This window comes from Vicugna pacos, chromosome 1 (genome assembly GCF_048564905.1).
Source record: "Vicugna pacos chromosome 1, VicPac4, whole genome shotgun sequence".
NCBI classification, from domain to species: domain Eukaryota; kingdom Metazoa; phylum Chordata; class Mammalia; order Artiodactyla; family Camelidae; genus Vicugna; species Vicugna pacos.
The window spans coordinates 90,072,899-90,095,754 of record NC_132987.1 but is presented as its reverse complement, the minus strand read 5'-3'; the positions used below and the strand labels follow the sequence as shown (position 1 = coordinate 90,095,754).

General features: G+C 36.3%; 1 long non-coding RNA gene across 2 annotated transcripts in view; it reads left to right on the top strand.

Annotated features, from left to right (window-relative positions):
* Positions 1-14,609: 14,609 nt before the first annotated feature.
* The window catches only part of LOC140698979 (uncharacterized), a 48,103-nt gene continuing 39,856 nt past the window's right edge, over positions 14,610-22,856 (top strand). For both annotated transcript variants that reach the window (XR_012077024.1, XR_012077064.1), the window contains exon 1: positions 14,610-14,909. This is a non-coding gene — a long non-coding RNA (uncharacterized lncRNA). The remainder of the gene's footprint in view (positions 14,910-22,856) is intronic.

The following is a 22,856-nucleotide window of genomic DNA, read 5'->3' as shown; positions in this document are numbered from 1 at the left end:
GGAAACAGACTAATTTATTGGATCACCATTTTATTAAAGAAAAATGGAATTTGGAATAAGAGTATCCTACCCCAAGGTCATATATTGAAAACTGTGTGCTATAGGATGCATAGACATTTAGCAGAGAGAGAAATGGCATCTCGATCTCTGGAAATGCTGACATGTAAATTTAACCTTCAAGTAACAAGTATACCAGCATCATCATTTGGGAGATTAAACTAGAATAAATTCAGAAGAATTAATCATTCATGTGTGTGTCTCTCTGTAGTAGGAGTTAAAGGGTGATCCCATAATCTTCCTATGGTGGAGACTGTGGTCAACATTTCCGTTCCTCTCACCTTCAACACATATACATATCAGAACGCAAATGCCTACTGTATTATCGTCAATTGATTTCTCAAACTGGGGATGACTTTGTGTAGACAACATTCCTCTATTCCACCATGTCCCATGGCTAGCTGTTAGCATAAATTTGAGTTGTTTTTTCCTTTCTTATTGTTGCTGTTTATTTATTGAATACTTTTGACTTGGTTTTTCCAAGTCATAAAGAAGTTATATCAGAGAAAATTTGGAAATAACTTCTTAAAAACCGCTTGTCAACATCATTAAATTTTAGAGGCAGAAGTGTCTGTGAACCTCATTTAGTCCAACTCCTTCATTTGATACATAATGGAAGTGAAATTCTAAGACACTGTGATATACTTAAGGACACAAAGTTGGTTAAAATTAAGAATAGAAACCAGGTTCTTCACTTCCAGTTCAGGAAACTTTCTATTATTTCTATATCATTTCCCATATAACAGTTTTGGGTTTTTTTTTTTTTTATTTTTTCAAACCAAACAATCACCAGTTTGAAAATTGTATAGCAGTTTCTGTGATGTAGAAAGGCTCTGATATCCATTCTATTCAACATATTTAGCAATAAAGTCTGTTTCAGTATTTATTCCTGACTAATCATTGCTATATTACACATAATGACCCCCCCAAAATTGGCTTTTAAAACTTTCCATAATTATAGAATTAACATGAAAGCTGTTACAGAATAAATTGTTATATCGTTTGTGAAACATTTTTCATCTTTACAAACCAAATTTGGGGAAGCAATAGTTTAATAAATGAGAGGATATTTTGTTCTTCAGAGTCATTTGAAAACCAACACTAAATGGTATTTTAAGTAAGATATAATATTGTATATGTACTAGAAAAATGAATAGTATGTGTATTTGTGTATGTGTTCTCCAAATAAGTTCAAAATGTTCTAAGCAGACAATTCTATTTAGTCTAAAATATTGACGTATTGATCTGGAGTCTATTTTTAAATCTATAGGGAAACAATGCATAATAAAAAAATGTGGTCACAATCCAAGTGAATGTTTATTCATGTTTTGGGCTATAATTTAAAAATTAACAACTACTTTGTTACATTTGCTGATAATGAGATGCTAATTTCTTTATGTATGTAAATTCTTTCTGATCAAATGTCTTCACTTATGCATACTTAAACTAAGACTCTTCTTTGGCTGGAGAAACCAAAGAGGCAGAATAAAAAGACCTAAATACCTCTCAAAGGGAAAGATAAAATGGTGCCAACTTGTTGACATAGTTTGCCCTGTGCTCCAGGGTAAAGAAGCCAATGGCCAAGTTGGCTTCCAGGTATTACACTGAGTATTTTTCTCTTTCCAAGTCGATTTATCTGAGAGTAGATACGATTACATAATGTGGCTCCAGAATACATTTCATCCTAAACTTGTAATTTTGCTAGCCATTTTATTAGTTCACATAAGCTGCAACAATGATTTATGAAGACTAAAAACTATATACTGTATTATATCACATTTCTTTTTTTCTTTTTGCCACATTCAAGTGTTCATTACATAGTCCCCATTCTAACTGTGGTTCTGTTCTCTTAGTCCTCAGAACAACAACAACAATCTGTAACTGATTTCCGTCTATTCATCTACTACAAAGAAAGAGGAGTGTATGCAATCTGTTCACCTAACAACTTTATTCTATTAGGAAGCTTTCCTTGTGTGACTAACAAACAAGAATCAACAAAATATAAGGAAAATATAAGGGTCTGGATTTGAACTTCCCATAATTCAGATTTTCCCTTGTTTGACTGAATTATAGTGTTAGTAACTCATTGGCTCTCATATTTATTTTAAGATCTAATTAAAAATTCATGTAAAGACCATAGTGCTTTATTACCACGACTCTTTTATTTACCATAGCATATCTCTTGATAGTACAGTGCCCAGCAAATTTTTGTCAAATTACTTAATAAATTTAATAATGTATACCATACATTATTACCATAGAGGAATCCAATGATTACACCCTAATTTCACATTTATTCTTATAACAAGCTATATTTGTTCATTTTATTATGTATTATTTAAAAAGCACTACTATCCACGTCTGAGATACAGAAATGGGAACTCTGAGTAGAACTATTTTAAGATGTTAAAGAAATGACACATAATAAGCAACCTTTTCTGTAAGAAGAGACATAAAACACAGAGTATTGAGTTTTTATTTTAGAAAAATATTTATATATTTAACATTCAAGCAGACCTTGACAAAAGATCAAAACATTTTGCCCAGGGTGGACATTTTGGTGTAATTCTGTGGTGTTTTGGAAGCAGGCTGTGGTGTGAGCACTGCTGAATAAAGTGGATGATGCCAGGGAGACTCATCTCATATCTGCTTGCTCTTTCATCCAATCAGTTGAATCTCAAAAGCAGTAATATTGCATTTGAGAAACAAATGCTGAAATTGAACAGCTTACAAAGGATTTAAAACTTAAAACTTATGTTTAAAATATTTTCAAGGCTCTATGATCAATACAGGACTTAGCCTCATGGTGTTACATGGACTTAAAAGCTGAGCTTAAGTTTATTTTACAAATAAAAAGTAGACTATATATAAGTGCATGAACTTCCAATTCAAAAGTTCAAATAAAGCTCACAACCTGAAAAACAGATAGGGATTTCACAAGAATTCCTTTAAGAAAAACATTTGCCATTTTCTTGTTTGTAAAGGCACATCCACTTGCCCTCTGTTCTTTCTTCAAGATTTTTCCTTTTAGACTCGTACATTTTTATGTCTTCAAAAGTCATGTCCTCGCTGATGACTCTCAGTCCTATTTACTGATCCAAACTGCAGTTCTGGAAATCTAAATGCTAAACATTCTGTTCATACTTTTCCATTTGATTCCTCATTATTTCAAATGCAGGATATCTAAAATTGTCATCTATCCTCTTTTCTAATGTCTTTCTCCATAGTAGCCTCATAAACACTTTCTTGTTACTTTAGAGTCATTTATAAATCAGTCCACTTATCAGCATTCAGTCAATAACCCATTTCTGGTGATACCTCTTTCAAAAATTCTCTCAATCAGTGCTTCCAACGACCCATCTTATGTTGATTTTCCTAGAGGCCGAACCTGAGACAGAGATTTGGGCATTCATGATTGAGGGTGGCAGTGCTCTCAGGAGAAAGAGACCGAAGGAAGCAGAGATAGCTGGGGAAGGAGCTGAGCATGGATGAACTTTCATCCTGAGACCAGCTTCTGCCTGATCCCACGCGGCCTCTGGAGCATGAATTATGACACAGAATCCAGCCCACCTTGAGGCCGAGGACCTGCCTTCTCTATCTCCATGTCAGTCACTGGTTGCATGGAAGGGCACATAACCTCCTGGGCAAGGAAGCTCCCATTCAACCAAGAGCAATTCTCTAGAGAAGGCAGAAGCTGTGGGTCATTAGCATCCAACATTCCTGACAGCTGATGGACGGGTGTTCCTGTCTGATACTGTGGATCTGGATGGGGCACCAACAGTGTCCCCTACCACACTCAAGTAAAAATTTTATATATAACATACTTGACTCAAAACTTTGTCATTATTAATACTGAAGAAATTCTGAGAAGCTTAGTAATGATGTTACAGGCTATTTCTCTCAATGTTCTTCCATAGTCAAAGTTCATTTCAATAAAAATTTGTAAAACCTGTTTCCCCACCCTGCTATAAGAGGTATAAAAAATATGAACTACTATTGTGAATAACTTTGTAATGACATTTTAGAGGTCATAATATAGGGCAAACTACTCTCTGAATTCTGATTTTAGCAGATGAAAATTTTTTTTACAAAAGCTCAAAGGCATACATGTATGCATGCACATACATGCATTCAAATAAGCACATGCACACACAAGTTGGTTTGGATACAAACCTTTGGGGGAGCTTCCTGCATGGCCTCCAAGAGAATGAATGAAACAGAATGGAAGAGCAGAGGAGTTAGTTCTCCACAGAGTAAATTCTGGTTAACCAAAGTTGGAAAAAACCTGGGAAGATAAATCCTTCCATTCTTTCCCTAGTAGGGTTCTTCAAGGGGCAGGACCTCCTTGTAAATCTTCTAGGAAAATGCGCTGGACCAAGTGACTGTGCCTGCTAGGTGACCTGCCTGTCTCTTTGCGGCTTTTTGTGAAAGTGCCAAATGGAGTAATGTCTCACATTATATTGCTTCTGTCTTTGCCTCACTTCCCTTTTATATTAACCCCCACTTTCTTGGATGTCTTTTTCTCAAGTAAAGTACGAAACTTGTATCCCTGCCTCAGCTTCTGCTTTTTTTCCTGCTATTCCACGTGTGGGTCCATAATCATTATCAGAATGGAAATCAATGCACTGCTTTCTTCTTTGACAAATTCTTACTATTAAAAAAATCAACAGTGTTCAGTGATATGTTTGGTTTACCTCTAACACAAATGTCATATCCCATTGTGAACTGGTGACAGTTTATCAGCCGGCTAACAGTCTGTGTATTACCATTTGAGAAGCAGTTTCAGAGGACAAAAGCTGAAATACACACATACACACAATATGAAGAGATGGCCCCCAAACAAGACATACCTTGCCAAACTAACAGGAAAGCAGAAATAGCTTTATTAAAGTTCCATAATAATGTACCTTTCAACCAGAATCCAGGGAAGTTAAGTAATATTTCACACTTCTAATAACTACATGTTTAGCACTGTGCTAAATATTCTACAGGTTGTACCAGATTGTGTATGCCTCAGACAGCAACCATGTTATCTCCCTTCCCATATTCCTTTTTACAATACAATGCTATAAATAATCTATAAAGTGCTAGTGCCTACTTGCCTTCCCCTTGAACCTGGAAAGATTTGTAATGGCATTCACAAACACAACTGTGGCCAAGTGACACTTCGTGACTTTCCAAGGCTGGTTCCTATCAGCACTTGTCTTGCTTGGAAGTCATGTACTCCAGGCTATCACAAGCAATGACGCAGTAAGCCTCTCTGTACATGTGTTCTTTGAAAAAATTACTCAAAATATAGCTTGAAGTGGGACTCCTGTGGCATGGGATATGTGCTTTTTAAACTTAACCAAATATTGCCTAGACTTCCAGTCTAGACAATAGTCCTAGATGTCCAGTCACCCAGCCCAGGTGCTAAACATGTAAGTGAACAAGTCTTCAGATGATTCCACCCTTGGTCATAGATTCATCCCCAGACTTTGGGTCTCCCTAGCTCCAGATATTATGAAACAAACACAAGACTTCTCTGCTATGCCCTTTTCAAATTCCTGACTACTGAATCTGTGAGCATAATAATGCTGTTCTAGGCTGTTAAATTGTAATTTGCTACGTTGCAATGATAAGTAAAACACATGCAATAACGTTTCAAAGTCCTAATAATTTTTTTTACTTAGAATATCAATCCAATTATATCAATGCATTAAAAAAACTTATTAATGATCTCTATTAACAAGTAATAAAAACTATACAAGTTAATAGTCCCAAATAAATATTATCACTGTAAATGTTTCCATTGCATTCACGGCCCTCTATTAGGGTTTGGAGGGTGGGAGGGAGAGGAGAAAATATTCATTTACTCAAAAATATTAATGAAAAATGCCCCACATCTAATTTTATGTTCTACTGAGACATCCATAATTCTATCAGTTCCTGTCAGAGAAAATGAAATAAAAAACACAGTAGCAGAAGGTCAACATTTTCTAAACTAATTAACACCTTTACAGTTCAAGCAACTTGGACCCAACCTACTGGACCATATCTTGGATTGGATGATTCTTGTTCAAATTGACACTTGGGAAAATAAAATTATTATTCCAAATCTGCTCTTCAAGATAAATTACACATTGTATTACATTTTTTTCTATTATAAAAACAGATCCAAGTACACTTTTAGTCAAACCTAAAATATAGGTAAATGACATTTAATCATCAGACATTGATATGCAAATGATCACTCCTAACATCAGGCATACTTTCATCTTTGCAATAGGTTAAGCAAAGTCTGTCATTGGTATTGCCAAAAGATTGACAGCTGACATGTCACTAAGTGCATATAGAGTTCATTGTGGGAAAGAGACTTACCTTCACCTACCTGGATCTGAGTTCTTTCCCCAAGGTTTTCATTATCTTAATATAACCAAACAATGCTATTGGAACTACTCTACTTCAAACCATCAGCACATTTTTGAATTAATGAAAAATCTCTGAATTAATCTTCCTGTATCTATCATTGTCCCCTCAATCTTATCTCTATCAAAAGGCTACAACTTTTAAAGCATATATTTTAAAGACATAGATCAATGCTTCCTTAATTTTCCAATAAAATCCTAAGAAAATAGGGAGGAAAAAAATCCCAACTTTTACCCCTATGTGAAGGGCCTTCAGGTTTGACTTCATCTCAGATCCCTCCCCTTCACTCACTATGTCCCAGCCACACTTGCTATGTTTCTGTCCCATGTGCTCACCAAGCTGACTCTCTCTTTAGGACTTTTGCAGTTGTTGATTTTTCTAGCCAAAGGCTCTTTCCTCAAACATTCAGATCAGTGGCTCTTTCCTGTCATTCATTTTCCAACTGAAATATCAGTCTTCATTTCAGAGAAGCTCTTCCAGATATGATGATCTAATATTGCTCTATGCACTCCCAGTTCAGTTCATCCTCTATCATCTCACACTTTTTATTCCTCCCTAGTCCTTAATTGCTATCTTCAATTACACTATCAATTTGTTCCTTTTCTGTTTATTGTCTAACTCAAGGCGAACACAAGCTCCATGAGAGCAAGGCCCTTAACTGCCTTCCTCTTCCCCCAGTAACAAATAATCATTTGTTCAATGAATGGAAATATAAAACGAAACAAAACATGACAGTGAATAGAAGCAGTGTGGACATCAGCTGGAGAAAATGGCTGAATTATAAGCCAAGTAGAGTTATAGTGATGACACTGATAAAGCAAGAGAATATTTTCTTCCAATACTAAGAACTAAACTTCATTGGATATCAGCCTAAAATAGTCAGAACATTTAGACTATCGTTTGTAAATCCAAGATTGTTATAATATTTTGCAACAAGAGAATATTAAAGAAAAAGTAATTGAAATTACCTATATATGTACATTAAGTGTTGTGGGTTGAATTATGGTCCTCAAAAAAGATATAGTCAAGTCACATCATTAAGTACGTGTGAACACAACTTTATTTGTTTTGACAATTAATTTTTTGGGTCAGCTTGGATAGATCACATGTGTAGATATGTGGTCAAACATTATTCTGGATGTTTCTGAGAGAGTGGTTTTATATGAGAGTATCATTTAAATTGGTGGACTTTGAGTAAAGTAGATTACCCTTCATATTTAGGTGGGCCCCATCCAATCAGTTGAAGGTTTGAATTAAAAAAACAAAAGACTGAACTCTCCCCAAACAAGAGAAAATTCTGCCAACAAACAACACCCTAACCCCAACTGCAGCATCAGCTCCTCCCTGGGTCTCCAGTCTGCTGTCCCACCCTGTAGCTTTCAGACTTGCCAGCCATAATCACATGAGCCAATTCTTTAAAATAAGTTATTTTCTATATACATACATTCTATTGGTTCTGTTTCTCTGGAGAACCCTGACCAATATATTGGTAAACAGAATCTTTACAGATGTGATCAAGTTAAGACGCAGTCAAACTGGATTAGGGTAAAACCTAATCTAATGACTGATGCCTTGATAAAAAGAAGAAAAGTTGAACATCGAGACAATAGAGAGAACGTCCTGTGACAATGGAGGCAGAGATCGCAGTGATGAGTCTACAAGCCAGGAACCACAAAGGATTGCTGGCAACCACCAGAACTAGGAGAGAGACCTGGGGCAATGCCTCCAACAAAACTTCCAGGAAAAACAATCCTGCCCACACCGTGATTTCAGGCTTGTAGCTCCCAGACTGTGAAAGAACACATTTCTGTTGTTTTAAGCCATGCAGTTTGGGGTAATTTGTTACAGCAGCCCTAGGAAATTCATACAGTAAGTTTAAAAAAAAGCATCTCAAAAGAAACTATTATGATATACTCTCTGAACAGCATCCAAAAAATAAACGAGTAGAACTGAATCTGGAACTGAAAAGATCAGGTCCAATGGCAACATTTATAAGTAATTAGACTCTATTCTCTATGTGACTGTTTTGGCAAAGGTGATTTCAGAAAAGTGAAACCACATGTAAAATGCATTTTTATTTGCTTTGAACGTTAGACCTGTTTTTATAATCTGATTGTTCGTGTGCTTTTTCATGCCAACCTTTCATAAATATTTCAGCACAATCTATTGTTTGTTTTCAGAGAACTCCTCTTCCTGAAAATCCCTTACCACCCCACAACCTCACCCCTCAGCATTACAGAACCACATTGTTAGGACATAGAAGGAAAACCCTCAGTAACAGAAGTTGTCCTTCACTCAAAGCCAGCTTAAATAAGTGAGCTCATTAGACAGCTACACATTTGTCACAGAAATTCTTTAGAAAACACGTAAAGTCATTTGTTCAAGTAACTCTAGTTTTTCTACTGCTCACTGGAGAATTATTCAACTGTTATCCTGGCCACAGATATTCAGACCTTTACCCAAAAAGCTTAGTATATTAGTTTTCTATGACTGCTGTAACAAACTACTACAAACTTGGTCACTTAAAAAAACATAATTTTATTCTCCCACAGTTGTGAAGGCCGAAAGTCTGAGATGAAGGTGTTGGCAGGGCTGCACTCCCTCAGCAGGACACGGGGAGATCCTTTCCTTGCTTCCTGCAGGTTCCAGTGGCCATTTGGACTTGACTTGTGCTCAAGTCACTTCAGTTTTTGCCTCTGTGACCACAGGGCCTCCTCCTCCTCCAAGTGATCTCTTATAAAGACCCTTGTTGTTTGGTTTACGGCTCATCTGAATAACACAGGACCTCTTTACATTCTCATCTCAAAATCCTTAATTACAAAGACCTCTTTTCTAGTCAGATTCCAGGGATTGACATGGATATATTTTGGGGAGGGGCACCGCGCGGCCCACTACACTTAGATAAAGTTTTACTCTTGAATTTCTCTTTCATCTGCTGGTCAGACCTGGTAACACTTTATTCATCTTACAAATAAGTTACCTCTTGAATAAAAATAATTTGCACCTGTGTCATTTGAAGCATACTCAATTAGCAACAAATGTTTTATTTTTCAATCCTAATTGGGAAAGGGTCAAAAACAGATATTATCAGTCAAATAAATGGTTGAGACCACACCTAAAATTAAATAAATTTAGCTCAGCATAGCAGTTACAATCGTAATTTCTTTTTAATATAGAGAGTCTATGAGCAACTGAAATTAAAGCAAATTCTCAAACTATAAAAAAAATCTACATAGGAACAGATATCTCCATTACAGTTGACCATTGAGCTCAGGGGTTAGGGGTGCCCACCCTCTGCACAGTCAAAAGTTCACATATAACTTATACTCGGCACTTCATATCCACAGTTTCACATCCACAGACTCAACCAACCCCAAATCGTGTAGCACTATAGTGCTTACTATTGAAAAAAATCTGCATATACATGAACCTTTGCATTTCAAACCTATGTTGTTCAAGGGTCAACTGTCTACTAACAATGATTTTTCCTATTTTTATTTACATTATGTCCCTTTATAGTTAGGTCATATCAATTTTTCCCTTCCTTCTTCAAAGAGACTCAATGCTACTGGGTTCAGATCTGCTCCTCTCCTATATCTTATCTCTGTTAATGACATCGTTATCTATTAAAAACTGGAAATCTGCCATTTCTTTCTCCTCATCCTTACACCTACCTGCTCCACATCCATTTATTCATAGAATCTTGTGGATTTTATCTTCTAAATATCTCTGGAATCCATTCCATTCTCTCCACCTAGCTCCCTTCTTTTCGTCATTGCCTTGATTAATATACCCATCATGACTTGTTTGATCAAGTGCGAAAAATAACCAAAGATTCGTATCTCTCGTAAGAGCCCATGACTTCCTGCACACAGCCATTACTGACACCTTTTCAAAACACAAACCCACTTACTTCATTCTCTGACTTAGAAAACTCCTAGAGTCCCATATTCATAGGCTTAAGTCTAAATTACTACTTAAGGCATACAAATCCATCTATAATTTCTTCCGATAACTTCCAACTCTCCCTGCCGTCCACTGCCTCCAGCTAAACAGAAGTTTACACTATTTCTCAAGAATTCCAGACTAGTTCACTCATTAGTTTTCAACTTGGAATAATACACAGCACTATCCTGCTATTTTTTGTCTTTTTGTTTAATGGTAAATCCCTATTCATCTTTCAATAAATAATTCAGATATCTCTTACTCCATCAGTTCTTGTTGATAATGGTGTTTTTACATAACAAAAATAGGGCCGACGACAACTTGAAATTGTGACAGAGTAATCACAGCTCAGGCATACAAAAATGGAGCCAGACAGCCATGAGGATCTGGTCTCAGATATGTCCCGGACCACTGAGAACCTGAACTTTCTTGGAACTGTACCAGACCCAAGCATACAACCAGTCCTATTCAGGACACCTGCCAGCTGCAACCTTTGGTCTCCAGGTCTCCTCTTGTGTGCAACCATTTTTGACCCCAACCAATCCTTGCTTCACAAGAACCCTCACTTCTTGCCAGCTCCAATTATAATTCTTAATAAACAACTCATATAACTAACTGCAGTCTCTCCACTTTTTGCCTTTATAAGCCCCTTCATTTTGTAGTCTGGCAGAACACAATTCAAGTGTTTCTTGAATCTGTCTCCCAGGCTGCAGCCCTGACAGACTTCAAGTAAATGTCTCTCTATTTCAGGCAGGTCTCCGTTTCTGAAATTTTGGTTAACAGGAAGAATATTTATACATGACTCACCTGTGGTTGGTTCGAAACCTCGAGAGTTCTGGGGGTGAAATCCGAAACTGGCTCCCTGTCACCAAGGACCCAAGATAGAGGCCATCAGTCCAAATTAGTAGGTGGCAGTTTTTATAATCCAGGGAATTCACACAGGAGGCTTTTCTCAGGCACTGCAAGACCAGTAACTCTCCATACCTGCCGGCCAGAATCTTAGGACTTTATGTAGACGCCTTACTGGGGCTCACATCTAGTGTGGTGTAGACAGTCTCAGTAACACGGAACCCTCTCAAGGCTGTGCTCTCCAAGTGGCTCCTGCAGTGGAAACAGTGGGCAGAAAGCGTGTTCTGAGGACAGGGGAGCAGCAGGAACCTCTGATTACGCGGTTCCAGCTCAAGGGTTGACCTGCAGTCAAATCCTCTGGATGACCTCCTCCATGGCCAGTATGTCATAATCATAATCAGTGTCCTAAGTCTTCAAGTAACTTCCCAATGACTACAACTGCCAAGGCTCTTCATGGGAACAGCTGGTCTTCCGATAATCAGGCAACTAAAAAAGAAATACCTGATACTTTAGGAGAGCTGCAGGCATTTTCCTCAGCACTGTAGTCAAACTCGATTCTGATTTGTTGACACCTGTGTGTTGTTTCACTTTTTAAGAATTTTCATATTGCTTCTGACTAAGAAAGAAACCTAGGAACTCTCACGTTTTTAAAGTTTGCAGTGTCTGTCCTGAGTAGGAAACTGTGCAGTTATGCTAGAAACTCAAGGGATAATCAGATGTCTTTAAAAGGGTCTAGATTCAGCAGGAAAAATAATACATTTACACATGTAAACTAATACAAGATAACTCACATGACTGAGCAATGCATGGTAACTATGTGTTACAGAAGAGGAAGCAGTCACTGCTGACCAAGATAAATAGAGACAGAACCTGACAAATGCACGAGATTTAGCAAATGTAGAGAGGGATTTAGGAGGCAACTTCAGAACAATCAAATGTTTGCTGCAAGCAATGAGCTCAGATAGGAGAACGTGCATAATAATGGTGATTAAACCAGTTTAACTGGAACATTTGGTGTGTATAAATGAATAGGGAAAATTAAGCCAGTAAAGGTATGGCAGCAAGCATAAAAAATTTGATTGGAATACCAACAAATGTGCATTTATTCAAAAGGACAGTATTTATTACAGTATTATTTTAAATTGTGGGGAAAAACAGGAGTAGTTCTGTCCATTCACAGATAAATGGTTAAAACATTTATCTATTAATACATTCATGTTATGGAATTTTGAGGCATCTAGGGGTGGATCCACATGTATCCACAAGACAAAATTCACTGGGACATATTAAGTGATAAAAGCAAGTCGTAGTCTCAGCACTCTACCTCTCCTTTTTTCTTTTTCTCTATTTCTCTCTCTGGCTCTCTGGCTCTTTCTCCTTCTCTTTTTACCACAGAAGTAACCATAACATATTTGAAAAATTTTGAACACTAACAAAAAGAAAATTATACCCACTATATAATAGGATTTTATAAATGTTACATTTCATAAGACTGAAAAAGAAAGATTAAAATAGGTTTCATTCTTCACCCCCCAAAGAACATTTATAATAACAACAACAACAACAACAACAAAAGACATTGAAGGTAGTTACCCATAAAAATCGGACAAAGGGACCTGCTTTTTCTACAAAGAAATTTTTTTTTAATCCCTAAGACATTGAAGAGGTTTCAAGATTTGAGAAGGGTTTGTTTTTTATTACTATTAGTATTGTATTAGAATATATTAATTTTTATTTTGTTAGAAAACAAGAAAGTTTGAATTTTCCCCACTAATACTGGTCTTAGAGGAGAGAAACTAAATTTGTAATTGTAAAAGTACATTTCCTGATTACTCAAAAATGATGTAGTGATTTCTCTTAAACTTTTCTAGAAACACAAAAATTACTTGCTTCTATAATCACTTGCTTCATGGAGGAAGAGCTCTTCAAAACCAGAATATAAAGGGTGTGTTAAATAAACTCCAGTTCTTAAATAAGGCATCTCTGCAAGAAATAATTGAAAATAAAAACATTCTTCTGTGGAATTTACACCATGAATTGGACTATTTCTTCAATGTATACCTATGGGCCCCATTTAAAAGAATATATGATGTCATAATAAAAGATTTGAGGGAGAGTTTAAAGGCTGAAAAAAGAAATATTGAACTACGTTTCCTCTCCACCCCCACCAAGAATACTTATGGAACCAAAAAAGAGCTACCTTTTGCTGTCAAGATCTACACTTCAGAATTACTTGGTGCATTTTATTGTTTTATTCAAGACTATTTTCAATATAAATGTTCTTTTTTTCCCCCTTTCCTCAAAGCCCTTGTCAACTTGCTGCTACCTGTTAAAGACAAATGCAAACAACTGCTGAGTTATAACTAGTAGTCTGCAGACCTTGAGAGTACTTCAAAAGCATATCAAGTACGCTGAAAATATTCTTTATGAATATATTTCATTTTTCAACTTTGAGTTTAAACAAGAAACCAGAGGAACCAAAATTTGGTAAGATCTTAGAAAAGTTGAAATTTAATATCTTATCATTTAAAAGAAATAAAGCCAGTTCTTTTTTCTTATGTGATTATGTAAGAAATAATAAAATTAGAATAACGAGAAAGATACATTCATATATTCTAAAACCAGCAGGTTTTTATGTTTAATGTTATGATCGAATTTTCTCTGTATAATTTTGCGTAAACTCAAAAGAATAATTAACACTTGATACATTTAAAAATGAAAGAAAAACTTGCCTTTGGGTTAAAAGTAAAGGTATGTGTTGTGTATCTAATTATATTTACATGTACATTTTTATGAAGTATATTTATATACATACATTTGCTGAGATTTAAAAACTAAGGTTGGTTATATAAGCTAAAATGTTCTAAAGAGACCAAATTTCTGAATTTAGATTATAAAATTATTCCCACAGCAATCTACAGTGCAAACTCTTAACACTTACAAATCATGCAACTCCTTGCAGTGGGTGGTAATTAAGTGGCATATATAAAAGAACAAAATATCAATTCCTTTTATATGATACCAAATTGTTACTGACCATCCCAAGTCAGTCCCCAGCAAGGGACCTTCTGCCTGGCGTTGCTCGGGCCAGTAGGACGAGATCGAGATCCAGTTTGCCTCCGAAGCAAAGAAAGCTTTGTTCTTTGATCAGAGAATGGAGAGACCGTGCTGTTACTCTGGAGCACACGCTCTTCCCGCTTTTCCCAGCGGGCTGTGGGCGAGGCTGCTTTATAGGGATCGCCTCAGCGAGGAGGGGGAGGGGGCGGAGTTCTCATAAACAGCGGCGCGGCTGCGCTGCTCACGCCCCAGAGCGGGCACAGCGTCTCCGCGCACAGCCCGCCACCGCCATCTTGAGCCGCCCCGTGGTGCTCTGCGCCTCGGCATCCAGACCGCAAGCTGAGGTGTCCTTTCACGTGAAGAACTCTGGTCTGAAGGGCCTTCCTTCAGAGGAAGTCCTCTGCCGGCCGAGCCCTATGAGCACGTGAAACTAGATGAAGCGCTGACGAAAAGGAAAAGATTAGACTTTGTTTTATTACCCAGATTCCATTTTTATTTCCTGGGACTTGCCAACGAGCTTTCCCAGGCACGAAATGGTACAGTATTTACCAGATGTAAAGTCCTCTGCCTCAAAACCATTTTGAAATAAAGAGGTAAGCAACATTTTTCAGAAGTTTAGTTCAATTTGGTTTGCTCCTTTTTAAAGAAAATAATAATTGTATACTAATATTGGAAATTAGTAAATACTAGGCAGTATGCATACAAATTAAGAGGCATTTACGTCTGTTGGTATTCATGGAACAAGTGATGGGATGGCAGTAAATGGGCAGTGCTGAACTGATTATAAAAGAAGCACCACAGCGAAGAGCTATTTAAGACATAAGTTGAGAAAGGAAATCAGAAAAAAACAAAAATGGACTTGAAGTTCATGGAATTTTCCAAGCTTTTCTATTCAGAGAAACACTGTTTTGAATATTCTTTTATTCAAGTTGCTGTATGAATATACATACATAGATTTGTAGCTTATTTGGGCTTTCATAACTGATATAAATACATATATTCATCTACACATATAATCAGGAAATAGTTTTAAGGTGCAATTTTCTTATTTCATGAAGAGTTTCATATATTAAGCACAAAACAACAGAGAAAAGTTATGTTTCACTTTGCTTTACTTTTTATTTTTACTCTGAAAGAAAGTATTTAAAATGAGAAGTAACTAAGATATGTTTTTCTAGAATAGAGAAACTCTACCTCCAGAATTCAGGGGAAAAAATCTGGCTGAATAGTACATTTGGGCTCTCTCAAGGGCCAGTGAAACTTTGCTCTGATTATTATTCACAGTTCTTAGATTGCAGAGAAAATCAAGATAGCAGAGGAAAACTTTGCAGTTCAGTACTCAGAACTGAGTTGCTTTGTCATCAGAATAAAATGTAATATACTGAAAGCCTGACATGTGAACAATAAAAATGCCCACTCCTAGGTGAGGTTTACCCTTCTGAGTTGAACTGGCAGTAGCACAAAGCAGATAAAAATGCCCTATTTTTCTGGGTAGGGTTTCAGTCTAAGTAACAGCAACTTTTACCCTCTGTACCCTAGAGCTTAAGAAATACAAGCCTACCTTAGAGATATTGTGGGTTCAGTTCCAGACCACAATAAAGTGAATATTGCAATAAAGCAAGTCACACAGTATTTTATTTCCCACGCATAGAAAAGTTACATTTACACTGTACTGTTGTTTATTAAGTGGGCAATTGCATTATGCCTAAAAGATGTATATGCCTTAATTAAAAAATGCTTTATTGCTGAAGAATGCTAACAACCATACGAGCCTTCAGCACGTGTTAGTAGTAATATCAAAGATCCGTGATCACAGATCACCATAACAGATGTGATAAGAATGAAAACCTCTTAACTGTTGTGAGAATTATCAAAATGTGGTACAGAGATATGAAGTGAGCAAAGGCTGTTGAAGAAATGTCCTTGTTGGACTTGCTCAACACAGGGTTGCCAGAAACCTTCAATTAGTAAAAAACGCAGTTACCTGTGAAGCACAGTGAAGTGAAGCACAGTCAAACAAGGTATGCTTGTATATGAATTTGTAACTCACAAGGATATGTGTTATCTCATTTCTCAGAACCTCACAAAGTATGCAAAGGAGAATTTACATTCCCCTATATAATTTATTTTTTTTATTTTTTTTAACATTTTTTATTGATTTATAATCATTTTACAATGTTGTGTCAAATTCCAGTGTTCAGCACAATTTTTCAGTCATTCATGGGCATATACACACTCATTGTCACAATTTTTTCTCTGTGAGTTATCATAACATTTTGTGTATATTTCCCTGTGCTGTACAGTGTAATCTTATTTATCTATTCTACAATTTTAAAATCCCAGTCTATCCCTTCCCACCCTCCACCCCCCTGGTAACCACAAGTCTGTATTCTCTGTCTGTGAGTCTATTTCTGTCCTGTATTTATGCTTTGTTTTTGTTTGCTTGTTTGTTTTTGTTTTTGTTTTTTAGATTCCACATATGAACGATCTCATATGGTATTTTTCTTTTTCTTTCTGGCTTACTTCACTTAGAATGACATTCTCCAGGAGCATCCATGTTGCTGCAAATGGCATTATGTTGTCGGTTTTTATGGCTGAGTAGTATTCCATTGTATAAATATACCACCTCTTCTTTATTCAGTCACCTGTTGATGGACATTTAGGCTGTTTCCATGTTTTCGCTATTGTAAATAATGCTGCTATGAACATTGGGGTGCAGGTGTCATCCTGAAGTAGATTTCCTTCTGGATACAAGCCCAGGAGTGGGATTCCTGGGTCATATGGTAAGTCTATTCCTAGTCTTTTGAGGAATCTCCACACTGTTTTCCATAGTGGCTGCACCAAACTGCATTCCCACCAGCAGTGTAGGAGGGTTCCCCTTTCTCCACAGCCTCTCCAGCATTTGTCATTTTTGGATTTTTGAATGACGGCCATTCTGACTGGTGTGAGGTGATACCTCATTGTAGTTTTGATTTGCATTTCTCTGATAATTAGTGATATTGAGCATTTTTTCATGTGCTTTTTGATCATTTGTATGTCTTCCTTGGAGAATTGCTTGTTTAGGTCTTCTGCCCATTTTTGGATTGGGTTGTTTATTTTTTTCTTATTGAGTCGTATGAGCTGCTTATATATTCTGGAGATCAAGCCTTTGTCGGTTTCACTTGCAAAAATTTTCTTCCATTCCATAGGTTTTCTTCTTGTTTTACTTCTGGTTTCCTTTGCTGTGCAGAAGCTTGTACGTTTCATTAGGTCCCATTTGTTTATTCTTGCTTTTATTTCTTCTAGGAGAAAATTTTTGAAATGTATGTCAGATAATGTTTTGCCTATGTTTTCCTCTAGGAGGTTTATTATATCTTGTCTTATGTTTAAGTCTTTAATCCATTTTGAGTTGATTTTTGTATATGGTGTAAGGGAGTGTTCTAGCTTCATTGTTTTACATGCTGCTGTCCAGTTTTCCCAATAGCACTTGCTGAAGAGACTGTCTTTATTCCATTGTATACTCTTGCCTCCTTTGTCGAAGATGAGTTGACCAAAAGTTTGTGGGCTCATTTCTGGGCTCTCTATTCTGTTCCATTGGTCTATGTGTCTGTTTTGGTACCAATACCATGCTGTCTTGATGACTGTAGCTCTATAGTATTGTCTGAAGTCTGGGAGAGTTATTCCTCCAGCCTCTTTCTTTCTCTTCAGTAATGCTTTGGCAATTCTAGGTCTTTGATGGTTCCATATAAATTTTATTATGATTTGTTCTAGTTCTGTGAAATATGTCCTGGGTAATTGGATAGGCATTGCATTAAATCTGTAGATTGCCTTGGGCAGTGTGAACATTTTAACAATATTGATTCTTCCAATCCAAGAGCATGGAATGTCTTTCCATTTTTTAAAGTCTTCTTTAATTTCCTTCATCAATGGTTTATAGTTTTCTATGTATAATTCTTTCACCTCTTTGGTTAGATTTATTCCCAGATATTTTATTACTTTGGGTGCTATTTTAAAGGGGATTGTTTCTTTACTTTCTTTTTCTGTTGATTTATCGTTAGTGTAAAGAAATGCAACTGATTTTTGAACGTTAATTTTGTAACCTGCTACCTTGCTGAATTCTTCAATCAGCTCTAGTAGCTTTTGTGTGGACCTTTTAGGGTTCCCCTATATAATTTATATTAAATTGCCATAATAGTTCATTAATGCCCTTCTGTCCTATACACTTAAGACCCTGCCTCACCCCAAAAGCTGAGCTCTTCAGTTGATCCTGTGTCCAGGACTTAGTACAGTGCCCACAATTAGAAGATACCTATTATTTGTGACAAATGAGCAGCTGGATGAATGGGGGAAATTCTACTCCTGTTCTTAAGCTGGATATTTACTAGAGTCAAATTAAGAGACAAATCTGGCTTTGTAGAAGGGGTGCTAAAGACTTGGAAACAGTGATAAATACTGGAAAATTACAGAGACCTTACAGAAATAAAATAGATGCCTGTGCTCTACCCTGAGCATTTATGATTCAGTAAGACCAAGAAGGTAATAAGATGTGTGTACTTTTAACAACAGCCGCATATGATTTTGAGATCATTCTCAAGGTGATCAAAACCAAGTATTTGTCAAAAGGTCAGTAATATGCTACTCATCATTTTAATGAAGAGCAGAGTAGATGTCAGTTATATTCCCTAAAATTAAATATGTAGGCCTTACCAGATTTTGACATTGTTTGTGTGTAATTGGAATGAATGTAAGTTATTCTAAGTTGTTGTGTTTAAAACAAACGTTTAAAATTAAGAGAAAAACTCAGACTGTTGAACAAAATATAAGACTTATGTTTTCGAGGAAGCTTAATACTAAGAACTGACAGTTGTCCTGGTCATTAGGTTGGAACCTCAGCCTAGTGGAGAGGTGGGGGATTGTCAATCAAAAGCCTGGAATAACCTGTGCCTGCTAACAACCATACTTAAGTGCATGCTTAAGTCTGGAGTACTCAGATTTCTTTCCTACTTGTATTCCAGTACCCTTCTTTGTTGCAGACAATATACTCATGGGAGCATAACCATTGCCAAGTTTGCCTTTAGGATTAGTTCAGTCTTACTGGGAAGTAGGTACAGAGAAAAGGTAGAGAAAAGGTCTTGTATGGTATCACCATTCCTGCTGAGTCAAAAGTTTCAGACGGTCAGGTGGACTAAAAAATACCTCATGTCGTTTGTAGTACTTTTGAGTGCAAACCTAAAGCAGGAAGAATACTGGGATCTGAAGTTAAAAATTAGTCTGGTCTGAGTAAGAATTGCTCCCAAGAAACCAGCTTTGAGGAAAGAGACAAAAACTGTTTTCTAAAACTATATTGTCTAATGAGACTTGATAATAAGAGAAAAAGAAAAAGTTACAACCATCTTCAAGATGCCCAGGAATCCTTCTACTTTCAGTTTAAATTAGCATTAAGAATTTTATTTTTATTTTTGTAGGTTAATATATGATTTTATTAACTGTTATTTAATATAGATTTCTATTTTTTATTAAAAAATTTTAATTGAAACATAGTTGATTTACAATGTTGTGTTAGTTTCTGGTGTACAGCAGAGTGATTCAGTTATATATATATATTTATATATATATGTGTGTGTGTGTACATATATTCCTTTTCACGTTCTTTTCCAATCTAGGTTATTACAATATATTGAATATAGTTCCCTGTGCTATACAGTATAACCTTGTTGTTTTAATATAGATTTTTAACTTTTAACACCCTGACATGCATAAAATAGTAAATCAGAGGGGTGTGTAATAAAAATGTCTCATCATTCCAAATCTGCAGTTCTGCAATCTGAAGGGAATCATTTCAATTATTTTAACTGATTCTAATTTAAATTTGATGCTTATGTCCATATCTAAATTATATATATGCTTTGTCATTTTTATTGATTTCTTAATTTTTCTATTATATTTACTTCATAATGACTAATTTAGCATTTTTATTTTAAGTTGTATAATTTTACCTTTACATATTTTCCATCAAGTCAGCATGTTCTATCTTTCCCTTCAGTTCTCCTTCCTTCCAACTCCGAAAGTTTTGCTTCATGTGGTAGAATGTGAAGCCATTTAATTCTGTTGTGCATCTGTCATCAGATGTCTATGGTTTGATTTTTTAAACTGAACATCAGTAAACATTGTCTGCATTATGTGGTTGAACATTGTAGTTTGATACTGTTTATAATCAGTAAATCAGCTTACATATCTCTTCCATAATTTGCATTTATCAAAGCCTCAATTATTTTTAGTTCTTCATCATTTCAGTTATACTATCAACTCCCTTTTTCCTTGAATTCTTCTCTCTTAGCCTTCTCTAGAACTTTCCTTCCTCCTACTCTAATCTGGACTGATAACACTCAAAGTGAGCCATGCAGCTCTCTTCCCTGTCACTCCCATATTGGACCCAGTGTTTCTTAGAACTCACACCCTCTTCTTTCTTGGTTCACACTATCATCTGACTGAAGCAGATCTTTGAGTAACATTCTCCGTGTGGGTATTTACAGGTTACTTTTTGAGATTTTGTATATTTTTTTTCCTGCCCTCACAATTGCTTGATAATTTGAATATAGAATTCCAAGTTCAAAATATGTCCCCCAAGAATTCTGAAGGCATCTTTCTTTGTCCTATGATCTAGAGTTGGCAATGAAATGCCAAATTCTTGTTTCTTTGAAGACATGTTTCTTCTACTTGCAAGTATTTAGAATTTCAAGTACTGAGAACTTTCTAATGTATTTGTTGGAATCACAACCTGGAAGAGAAAATAGAAACTGTGAAGAGAAAAGCCTGAACTGACCTGATAACTGTGAACATAATGAAACTGAAAAATTCAGTGTTATGCCTTTTTTGCAATTGCCCCCATAAAATAAGTGTTGACTGTTATTAATTAAAAACTATTTTATTATGGGGAAATGTCCTGAGTTATTACTTTGCAAATTCCCTACATTCTTTTCTCTTTGTAGAGCCCCTGCTGGTTATGATTGGACAAACCAATGTCATATATGGCACTTACGTTTCTTTCATATTTTCCACCTCTTTGCCTTTTATTTCATAGTCTCAAAAGTTTCTTCATTCTTATTTTTTGAATTGTCAGAACTATCACAGCACTATTTTTAAATGGAATTTTTCAACCAACTCTATCATACTTATTTTGGTTCCTTAATTATGAAAATTCCTAGACCCCTATCCCAGAACTCATGAGTAAGAATCTGTGCTTGAGGGACTCAAGGAACTGCCATTTAAATGTGCAATCTTATCTTAGCATTGTTTTGAGTGGTAGCCAAATAATATCTCCTCAAAGATTCCAGGTCCTAATCTTTGAAATCTGTGGTGTGATTAATTTAAAGATCATGCGATGGGGAGATTATCCTGTATTATCTGTATGGGCTTGGTGTAATCATAAGGACCCTTCTATGAGAGAAATAGGACATCAAAGTGGTAGTAGGAGACATAATGTCAGAACAAGCAATAAAAGTGTCACAGGGAAGGGTTCACAAGCCAGGGCATGTGGCCTCTAGGTGTATCTAGAAGTTGGCTTCTATAGGCTTCTAGAGCAACTTCTAGAAGTTGAAAAAGACCAAGAAACAGATTCTCAATTTAGAGCCTCCAGCTAGAACCATTAATGCTGACACCTTGAGTCTCCACTGAGACTAATTTTGGACTTCTGACCCCTACAATTGCCAGATAATAAATGCATTGTAGTTTTTTAAGCCAAAAAATAAATGTGCACTCTGTATACTTACGAATGGTATGGTGAGTTCATGCATAGGTAAATTACTAATTTCTCTGAGGCTCAGTTTCATAAGTAGTAAAATGGAAATCATGATGGCTCTTACTTTATAGAACTGTCATAAGGATTATATTATCACTTATAAAAGACTTAGAACAGTGCCTGATACATATAATCGTGTCTTAAATGTTCAATTTGTCACGATATAGTGGAAACTCAATATCAGATAAAGATGTAGATAGAAATATCACTGGGTTTTCTACCCTCAGAAGTTACCCCTACACACACACACACACACACTTTCATTAATTAACATGGAAAAGTAGGAATCTCGTCTTTAGATTTTAAGTGTATGTGGGAAAGCCTCTTCAAAGCTCACTTCAACATTTCTCCCTCAAAACATTAACTTAATTTGATCCTCAAAGGACACATGCAGTGTTGACTTTTCTGCATTCTCCACTCAAGAAGCACAGACCTATCAACAGTGCTTTTATGATCTATCCCATAGGACCTCTCCAGTTTCATCCTGTGTCACTTGCCCAACTTGGCCAGCCAGGCCTATTGAACTACCTGCGACCTCATACCTACCACCTTTTTGCACCTGTATATCATTTACTGCCTCTACCTATAATGTCTCCTCCCAGTACAACCCCCAGTGACTGTTACTCTTCAAATTCAGTTCGGTCACCACCCACCTCTTTGTGAAGATTATCTCCTAAATCCTCCCTTCCCTGCTCCCCTCTCATTTTGCCCACCTGCTTTTTCACGCCTGTTGTCTATAAGTGCTCATGTTGTTTACATGTTG